Raw genomic sequence first — 10,781 nt, 5'->3', positions numbered from 1 at the left:
CAAGAATCAGGACCAGGAAGGGGTGTCACCTGTAGAGAAAGCATGTGACCTGACGTGTCCCAAGGGCCAGAGGGAGAGGCCTGGGGGGCTGCTTTTGGCCCCTGAGCCTGTTACCCATTCCCACGTTAGGCCTCATTTGCAAAACTGCAATACCATTCTGGTTTAGAGGGGAAGGCAGGGAATCCTCTTTTCATCTCCACGCTCTTCCTGTGTAGCTTTCAAGGCTGTTAGAACGGATATACCAGCAAATAGACATGAGCTCATTCCTAATTAGGACACGCTCCCCAGTTCCACACACTTGAACAAGCAGCAGCAGTGATATTTTGCATCAATCATTTCTTTCAAACCAAGCACCTAGTAAGATGAGGAGGACTCTCCTTTCAGGTAACTGGAAGCAGATCAGGAGCTGCTGTGGGGTAATGATGGTGATGATGCATTAGGCCACATCCAGGCCACCATGCATTTAAAGCACTGTGGTGCAACTTGAAACAATCCTGGCTTTCCCCATAGAATTCTGGGAGCTGTAGTTTGTTACTCTGAGTGATGATTTTCAGAGTGGTTTTAATATAAGTGGGGAGAGCAATGTTGCACTCAGGTCCTCCTTGCAGACTTCCCTCAGGCATCTACCTGTGATTGGTCACTGTGAGAAAACAGGATGTTGGACTAGATGAGCCATTGGTCTCATCCAGCAGGGCTTTCCTTATGTTCTTATCAATGCACAGAGGATAGCAGTGGGAAGACGGATTCTCCCACCAACCTTTCTTGATCAGCTCTGCATGCCTTAATGGTTTCCTGCATGCATCAAAGCATCAGAAGATGGCTCAGCCCAACCTGCCTCTCAGGGTTTCCTTTAGTTATTTACATAAGGAAAACCTCTGAAGGTCCTCAGAGTAATGGTGGAATACCAAAGTTTATTATTGTTCTTGATGTTTATGTATTTCAGTAGTGAGGAACCTACATGAGTCAAGTGTATTTGCCTTTAAATGCAAGCTGGAATTGGAGTACCCCACCCCTAAACTGGAATTGGAGTACGAATTCAAATGTATAGCAGGCATCCGTAAGCCCAGAAATATATTCACCATCAACATTCACAGAAGAGCTGTTGTGATCATGTCTGCCAAATTCATCCTGGTCCCATAATCCACTCTTTGCTTGGGCCTTGCCCTCTCTGTTAGAAGTGGGTTCAGTAGGCACAAAAATAATTCAGATCTATAAACACACACCCCCAAAAAAAGGAGTCAATCTATCGATCACATCCACTTGGCTCTTTTCTGACACACTGTTCTCAAGTCTGTTATTTACTTGGCTGAGGAGTTCCCATCATTTCAGCTGAGAGGGTTTTCCAAAAATAATAAAATAAAAAGTAGTTTTTAATGCTTTTTTTCCCACAGCATCCTGCCGATTGACGGCTTTCCGTGGAACCGTTAACACCGCAATTGCCTGGTCCCTGGTTACAAGCCATCTCTGCACGTTTACTTTGTCACAAGTAAACTCCCACACATAGCAATAAAGCTTAAGGTAATGACTTGTTCGGTACAAAGCTAGCAATTTCCTGTCAGCTCAGTTTACAAACGGCTACCTCTCGGGTTAATTTTCAACTGTGGCTTTGGTAGGGAAGCTCTTCAGGCACTGCTGTCATTGACGCTTACCTCCTGAAGCAAAATCTAAGCCCAAAGTTTCCTATGGGGGAGAATGAGGGTGTCCATGTAACCTACTATACTGTAGGGCAGCCTTCTATTGGAAGGGCCTGTCCACAGACAGTCCTCTATCCATAGGCATCCTCTGCATGCAGGGGCTGTCCATGCAAAGTCCGGCATAAAGATCGAGAACAATATGAAATTGCACATACCTGGACAGCAGACTGAGCAGGCACATTATTAGAGAGTGTAGGAAGGCGTCCATTTCCATTGCAAACCATGTTAATGGCCTGCAGTGCTGCTTCTGTTCCATTGCAGTTCGACTTCCAACAAAAACTACATTGTTCATTTCACTGTGGTGGAATTTTACGTAATTAATAATGTAATTAATTACATTGCTCTGCACCATCCATATCAATGCAAAGGAAACGCACTGCAAATGGGTGTGGTCAATTACTTGTCATTTGCTGACTGAAAACAACAACAGCGAATACTGATTGCTTTCACTGAATTGATTTGTGTTCTGCACCTGGCACAAATATGCAAACATTGCCAATATCCTCTCCAGATTTGTCAGGATTCTCTAACCTCCTTACACCCAAGTTAGCTGTTCACAGCCTTTGCCACTACAGTGAGATTTGTGGTGTTTCGATTTAACTGAGAGTAATCATTTCTAAACCTGCATCTACATAAATCAACACAGGCAGATGTTATGCAAATCAGTGTCCTTTTTTTAAAATTTTAGGCAGATGTGGCCACCCTGGGTCTGAACTGCCTTTAAAGCAATCTAGATGGGCATCGTACAGCAGCTAATGCCATAGTTTAACCAGTGGAGGCTGGTCCATTATGGCAAAGCTGGTACTGCCCCACCAATTCTTCACTCACCACCCCTGCCCCTGCCCACTCTCAACCAATCAGCTTCCTTCTCCTGAGTCTCAGTGTCGCCCTTGTAGAACTCAACAGGGAGGAAGGTGGGAACCAAACGAGAATGTGTTGGCTCTGCCTTGCCTTTGGGTCTGACGTCTGACCCCATCTCCTCTTGGCCTCTTGGCTTTCTGCCCCACTGGCCCCGAATGAACACTAGACACCACAGTCTTTAGCTGTGTGCTGTTAGAAAAAGCCCTGTTTTTTTCTGTTCTGAGCTTTCTAACCCACCCACTGTACATCTGAGGAGGAAAAGCCCTTTGATAGACCTAGCAAAGATTTCATCTGTTCGCCTTCAAAATGTGGTGAATTAAAAAGCAGAAGTGAGGGAAGTTTGGCAGGTGTTAACCTTCCCCCGAAAGGATTGGTAGGCCTGTACCACCACCTTACGGAATCAGCGAGTGCCGAATCCTCCAAACAGACTTCCTGTTATTTTTAAGGATGTGTTAGAATTAAATCTTTGTAAAATGTCTGCCACCGCCAGGCAGGAGAGCCCATTAATCAAAAGACTGGGCCTCTCCCCAGTTGTCTAGGCCAGGGCAAGGCAGCAGTTGATAAATTACACCTGGAGGTAACTCATAAATCTGAGGAGTAATTTTCCTTTTATGAACAGGAGCCAGCGAGGAGAAGGATTCTGGCTGCCGGATGCATTTGGCTTGGAGAAGCATGACTGGACCTGTCTTCCAAGCCAAGGGCGGCCTCCCCAAAGCTCTCCCGTACACATTTCCCAACTGAAGTGCCACACATTCCAGCAGTGTCACCTGCAAGAAAGACATAATGCATAAATGTGATGAGTGTGTGTGTGTGTGTGTGGTGTCAGGCGGTCCATGTGTCCTCCTTTAACAGATAACAGCAGGGCATCCCTCTGCTTGAAGGGTTGTCTTGTCCCAAGTCCAATTAGATAAAGGAAACTAAGAGGAGAAAAGCAGGAAGAGCCTTGAAACTGCCCATCAGCATTTAGCACCTGGGCAGCAGACTGAACAGAGACGCAGATCAACTGGTACCCATCTTAAATTAGGGCCGCAGGAACTCAGAGCTATAATTTACAGCACCCTTAATAAGCTACAGTTCTGAAAATTATTTGTGGGGAACCACGGGCTTCAAAGATGCTTCAAATGCATTGTGTGGGTGTGACCTTCAACTTTTGACTGCATTTAAAACCTGCTGGAATCCTCTTTCCTGACTCATGTGTTTGTTCCTGAACCAGGCTGCCTATTAAAGAGAGACAAAGTGGTACTTCCTGGTGCATCTCGCCAAGCGAGGTCAAGCCTAATGAGGTTTTAATTGTCTTGTTATATCTATTAAATCTATATTATGCAATCACAGGCTCTCTTCAGATTATCTGCATGTTATAATGTGCTTCATAAGAAATATCTCTTAAGAATTCATTAGCAGTGTTTCCGCTTGCAGAACATCTCTGGAAAGAGAGAGCTGTCCATTATCACGGTTAGCAAATCTAGGGGTTTGGATCTAGGATTATCATCTGGCTAGAAAGAAAAGGAAAGGAAACAGGCACTAGTCTAATGCCTTTAAACATGCAGATCTGCCAAAATCAGTGAGTGAAGTTTTTCATAGGCACAGAGCTAAGCAGGATCACTGGCTCATTGCTGCAGATCAAAATAAAAAATACAGTGGTACCTCGGGTTACAGATGCTTCAGGTTACAGACGCTTTAGGTTACAGACCCCGCTAATGCAGAAATAGTCTATCAGGTTAAGAACTTTGCTTCAGGATGAGAACAGAAATCGCACGCTGGCGGCACGGCAGCAGTGGGAGGCCCCATTAGCTAAAGTGGTACCTCAGGTTAAGAACAGTTTCAGGTTAAGAACGGACCTCCAGAAAGAATTAAGTTCGTAAACCAAGGTACCACTGTAGTAGTAAGTAGAAACAGAGATTCAGTAACAACAGGGCCCAACCAAATACAGTGGTACCTTGCGTTACAGACGCTTCAGGTTACAGATGCTTCAGGTTACAGACTCTGCTAACCCAGAAATAGTACCTTGGGTTAAGAACTTTGCTTCAGGATGAGAACATGGTGGCAGTGCTGTGGCAGCAGGAGGCCCCATTAGCTAAAGTGGTACCTCAAGTTAAGAACAGTTTCAGGTTAAGAATGGACCTCCAGAACGAATTAAGTTCTTAACCCAAGGTACCACTGCACATGTAAAAGCATAATAAAAACAATAATGCAGCCAAATACATGACAGCAGCAAGTACATTATCATATAGTATCCAGAAAATCAAGGTTTTACCTTGCTGTTAAACCCCAGTTGTGAAGGATCCAGCTGAGCCTCCTGCAAGAACACAGAAAGATAGGAAGCTCCATCTAGTTCAATGTTGTCCACACTTACTGGCAGCACCTCTCCAGAGTGCAAGGCAGAGTTCTTTCCTAGCCGTATCTGGAGATGCCAGGGATTGAACCAGAGACCTTCTGCATGCAAGGCAGATGTTTAACCACTGAACTATGGGCCATCCACAAAGGAGTTCCATAATCTACAGTAGGTGCTACCCTGAAGAAGGACCTGCCTCTTGTAATAAAGGGTGGAGGCATACAGAATGTAGCCTCTCAAGATCAGTAGAGTAAATATGGCCATATGAAAGGTAGTGGCCCGTTCATATGGGAGTTGGTGGCCTTTCAGCTACTGTGGCCCTAGTCCACTGAGGTCAGAGACAGGGAACCTGTGCCCCTACCCCCGATGGAGTTGATCTCCCATTAGCCCCAGCTAGCATAGTCAGTAGTCAGGGATGATGAGGAACTGTAGTCCAGCAACATCTTGAGGACTGCAGCTTCTGCAACTCCAGCTGAAGAGTTATAAAAACAGCCTGGAAACCAAACAAGAGCCAATGAGGTTCTCACAAAGTTGGAGATATGTGTATCATACAGCATATTCCTATTTATTTATTTATTTATTTATGCATGCATGTTCCAGTTTACATGCATTTAACATCTTAACATTTACAGTCTACAGTTTACATGCATTTAACACACAAGAGCCAGTGTGATTAAGAGTGGTTAAGAGTGGTGGACTCATAATCTGGTGAACCGGGTTCGCTTCCCTGCTCCTCCACATGCAGCTGTTGGGTGACCTTGGGCTAGTCACACTTCTCTGAAGTCTCTCAGCCTCACTGACCTCACAGAGTGTTGGTTGTGGGGGAGGAAGGGAAAGGAGAATGTTAGCCGCTTTGAGACTCCTTAGGGTAGTGATAAAGTGGGTCATCAAATCCAAACTACTACTCTTCTTCTTCTTCTTCTTCTTCTTCTTCTTCATCATCATCATCTCATACTCCTATATCGACTTCCCAACCTATCCTTCACCGACATCCTATTTCCCTTTCTTTGGTTTTCTACATCTCCTTGGTTCTTCCATCCTTTTTCATCCCTTCAACTCACTTATCTTGTCTACTGCTGACCACAGGTTTATCCCCACTTGCAAATTTACCATAATGCCATCTCTTTCTAAGCATTCTCCAAGACAATCCCACTCGCATCTTGTTTTAATTTCATCCCAGTTTCTTATTTTGGCCATCATGCTCACAAAGCTCCACAAATTCTATTAATTTATGCAACCACTGCTCCTTCATTGGGGTAGCCTTTTCTTTCCAGTTCTTTGCACATAAACTATTCTTGCGGCCGCTGTTGCATTAACAAATTCTTAACTTTCTTTGCTATCTCCTCTCCTCATACAGAATATTCTAAGAACATAAGAAGAGCCAGTGGCCCATCTGCAAGCAAAGGAGATGATTTACCGCTGAACTACTCCCCTTCTCCAAACCTGATTTTGACATCTGACATTTAAACCCACCATTGAATTCCAGAGCCCACCAATACAGTCATACATTGGTTTACAGACACTTCAGGTTTTTTCAGGTTACGGACCGCCGAAACCCGGAAGTACTGAAACGGGTTACTTCCAGGTTTCGGCAGTCGTGCATGCGCAGAAGGGCTAAATTGCGCTTTGTGCATGCGCAGAAGTGCCAAATCGCAACCCGCGCGTGCGCAGATGCGGGTTGCGAATGTGAGCCGTGCGGGATACACGTTCACAACCCACAGCATTCGCAACCCGCGTCTGCGCACGCGTGGGTTGCAAACGTGCATCTCACACAGATCACGTTCACAACCCAAGCGTCCACTGTATATGGGGGCAAATGGCCACTCTTCAAAGCAAAGGAAGAACAGGTCCCATCCCTTGCCAAGGGCATTTCTCTTTCTCCCTTGTATACAAGCTTCCATGCAATAACCTGTTTTCTCTCTGTCCTCCGCTTGCAGCCTGCAGAGTGCCATCACACATCAGTGTGAACCAGCAAGGGAGAGGAGCCCTTTGGCAAGCCACTGTGAGATTTCATGCGGCTTTCAACTCTTGCTCCCGCTGCAGTAAGGAGCCACTCTGGCCTGCAAGCTGCCTCTTTATGCTTTAAAGGGCAGACTGGGGGGAGCTACAGACCTCCGCTGTGACTTCACACAGCGCAGGTAAAAGGAGCAGTCAAAGTGTGCTTTGCTACGAAAAAGCAAAGAACAGGGAAAACAGCCTCCTCTTTCCCCAGGAGTGCAATTAGCGTTTTGGGGTTTGGAATAGCTGGATGGCTTGTCTGCACCATTTGCTTCTGGTGTTCTGCAGAGTGATTAGCCTAAGCAAAAGGGCTTGACTCTCAAGGAACTTGCCATTTAAGTTTGGACAGTGGCAGAAGTGGGACAGGGGCCTTTTGCTGAGTCAGACGATTGGTCTATCTAGATCAGTATCGTCTACACTGACTGGTAGCAACCCTTCAGCATTTCAGACAGGGGGTCTCTGTCTGAGCCCTGCCTGAAGATGCCATTAGGGACTGAACATGGGACCTTCTGCCTCACAGAACCAAATCCAAAGAACCGTGGGTTCTTGGGCACCCACAGTAATATAAATGGGGGGCCGGGCACCCACAAAGTCAACAAGAAAAGCCTGCAGGTGGCAGTGGCGCTGCCTCCAAGAGAGAAGCAGTTTAGCTCCACCCTCCCCAGCCAGCCAGTGAGGCACCCCCTTTTCCAGGGGGTGGGACCCAGACATGGAGGCAAAGTCTCTCTGCCTCTGAGTCTGAGCTACTCCCTGCAGAAAAGGGAGAGAAGAAGGAAGAGGAGCTGCCGCCACTGCAACCCAGACATGTGATGTCACACACACATGCCTGCACGTAGTAAGTGTGATGTGACACACACTACGTGCTGGCGTGTGCATCTGCTGTCACACGCCCACATTGTGGTGGCGGGCACTCACAATCCTGAGGGTGAGATGGCACTCCTGTTCTGCATGCTAGGTAGATGCTCTACCAATGAGCTATGAGCCTTCCCCAAGGAGGAGAGGAAGCAAAGGAAGGGTTGTGCCAGGGTGTTGAGGTGAAAGTGAGAAATTACACCTAGGCTTGCTGATCAGACGGTCAGCGGTTCGAATCCCCGTGACAGGCTGAGCTCCCGTTGCTCTGTCCCAGCTCCTGCCAACCTAGCAGATGAAAGCACATCAAAGTGCAAGTAGATAAATAGGTACCACTCCGGCGGGAAGGTAAACAGTGTTTCCATGCACTGCTCTGGTTTCGCCAGAAGCGGTTTAGTCATGCTGGCCACATGACCCGGAAAAACTGTCTGTGGACAAACATTAAAGCCAGATGAGCACCTCAACCCAGAGTCATTCACAACTGGACTTAACTGTCAGGGGTCCTTTACCTTTTTTTATGTTGATGCTTGTGGGGAGAAGATTATGAAGGGAAGTTACAGGTCAGCATTCTCCACTGTGGCGCCCATGGGCACCCATGTACCCACAGAGGTCTACCCTGGTGCCTGCAGGTTCCCTGGCCACAGGGCATGCTGGTTGGGGTTAATGAGGGTTGGAGCTCCACCACATTTGGAGGACCACGAGTTCCCCATCCCTGCTACTATAGGGTCTTCGTGTCCAGAGGAGGGCAACAAAATGGTCAAAGGCCTGGAAACGATGCCTTATGAGGAACGGCTAAGGGAGCTGGGCATGTTTAGCCTGGAGAAGAGGAGGTTAAGGGGTGATATGATAGTCATGTTCAAATATATAAAAGGATGTCACATAGAGGAGGGAGAAATGTTGTTTTCTGCTGCTCCAGAGAAGCGGACACGGAGCAATGGATCCAAACTACAAGAAAGAAGATTCCACCTAAACATTAGGAAGAACTTCCTGACAATAAGAGCTGTTCGGCAGTGGAATTTGCTGCCAAGGAGTGTGGTGGAGTCTCCTTCTTTGGAGGTCTTTAAGCAGAGGCTTGACAACCATATGTCAGGAGTGCTCTGATGGTGTTTCCTGCTTGGCAGGGGTTTGGACTTGATGGCCCTTGTGGTCTCTTCCAACTCTATGATTCTATGATTCTATGAATCTATGATTCTATGATTCTATGATTCTGCCCCTTTGGCCTATATGTGGCAGTGTGCAATTTGTGAGCAACCTGCACTACTGGTCTGACATGCGGCTCGTCCTTTTCCTGTCTCTGTGGGTCTAAGCAGTCAATGTTCTAATTCTTTGTGACTTCTTCCAGAAGCCTTTCATCACACCCCTGCTGGCTCTTTGTTCAGTGCCCACAGAGACACCTACTGGCCATCAAACATGCTGCAAGCAACAACAACAAAAAACTCGAAACCAACGTCAAGATCTGAAGCTGGATTCCCAAGATATCTTAGAATGGTTCAGAGCAAATGTTCTGGCTCACTGCAACACTGGTACTTTTAAAGGGGATGGGGGTGAGAAGAAACCTGTGCAGACTTTGCAGATGCAACTTGGCAGGCCTAGAGATTAAAACAACACCCAGCAGGGCCTTTTTATGCTACATCAATGCACTTCTGAAAAAGCTCCATAGCTGAAAGCTATTACAGCATGAAGTGGATCCTTCATCTACCTGCTCCCTCCAGATGAAAAGACCTGGCGGTTTCTAGATCCTTTGGAGAGAAGGAGAAAATAATACTGTACCTAAAAAAATAAAAAAATCCAAAACCAGATTAGCACTATAGTCATGCTGTTAATTATGGGTCATTTAGTTCCGTTAATCAATAGGCAGGCTTCTTTAACCAGCTAATTATGCTGAAGTGCTTCCACGCCAAACAGAGTGCACGGCTGATTATTAACTGAGAAAGGATAACACTTCTCTGTGTAATATAAGCCAAAGTCCCACTGCTTATGCAAATGCTACAGCCCAGGATCAGGGCATCTAGAGATGAGATAATTGCCCACACAACCAACCACATGGGCAGATTATGTCCTTATGAGCTGAAAGTTCCCAGCATTGCTCAGGAATTCGTAGAAATGGAAAGATACTGGTATTTATACATGGATATTGCAATTTGATACTTTCTAGGGCTCTGCATGCCCCCCCCCCGACATCCAGACAGAGACAAAAACCTCCTGCTCAATCTCAGGAGCCACTATGCCAAATTTGGTGACAATATCTTCAGAGGTGTCCAAATTAGCACAGTTTGGAACAGTTTGGTCCACCATCTTAATTTAAAAATGCATTAGACGTTTTCCAAGCATAGGGCAAAACCAAATCCTCCAGCTCGGCAGCCACCACTTTCCTTCCTTGGAGATTTTTAAGCAGAGGTTGGATGTCCATATGTCATGGATCCTTTAGCTGAGATTCCTGAATTGCAGGGGGTTGGACTACAGTAGATGATCCTCAAGATCCCTTCCGACTCTACAATTCTATTATTCTAAACTAGGCAACAATTAGGCATACTAATTGACACAGTTTGCAATGGTTTAATCCAGGCATAGGCAAACTTGGCCCTCAAGATGTTTTGGGACTACAACTCCCATCATTCCTAATTAACAGGACCAGTGGTCAGGGATGGTAGGAGTTGTAGTCCCAGAACATCTGGAGGGCCGAGTTTGCCCATGCCTGGTTTAATCCACCATCTTGGTCCAAGATGGCAACCAACAGTATCTGAACATAGACAAAAACTGGCTCCTCCATCTCAGGCACTTTTGTGCCAAGTTTGCCAATGATATCTCAAGAGGTATTGAAATGCATGCCCATGAGTTTTTATACCACAAATGCAAATGTAGATGTTTCAAAGTTTTCCATTGCTGGACTATTGAAATCCAAGCTGCAGCAAGCAAGCTTTGAAGTTATCAGTCCTCATATTCAGTGACAACAGTTGTGGGGAAGCCTGTACAGGTGATTTAATTGTTTTAGATATTTCTTGATATACCTGGGGTTTGCTAATAAAGCTATCAAAGGTAGTTACCAT

General features: G+C 46.1%; 1 long non-coding RNA gene across 1 annotated transcript; it reads left to right on the top strand.

The window, feature by feature from the left end:
* The first annotated feature begins 7,756 nt into the window (after positions 1-7,756).
* On the top strand, positions 7,757-9,533 carry LOC310665902. Its single transcript, XR_014505700.1, has 2 exons — positions 7,757-7,925; positions 9,077-9,533. It is a non-coding gene; the product is annotated as an uncharacterized lncRNA (long non-coding RNA).
* The last annotated feature ends 1,248 nt before the right edge of the window (positions 9,534-10,781 follow it).

This window comes from Podarcis tiliguerta (assembly GCF_965153285.1).
Source record: "Podarcis tiliguerta genome assembly, chromosome: 16".
Classification (NCBI taxonomy): Eukaryota; Metazoa; Chordata; class Lepidosauria; order Squamata; family Lacertidae; genus Podarcis; species Podarcis tiliguerta.
This window is presented reverse-complemented; position numbering and strand designations above follow the sequence as displayed.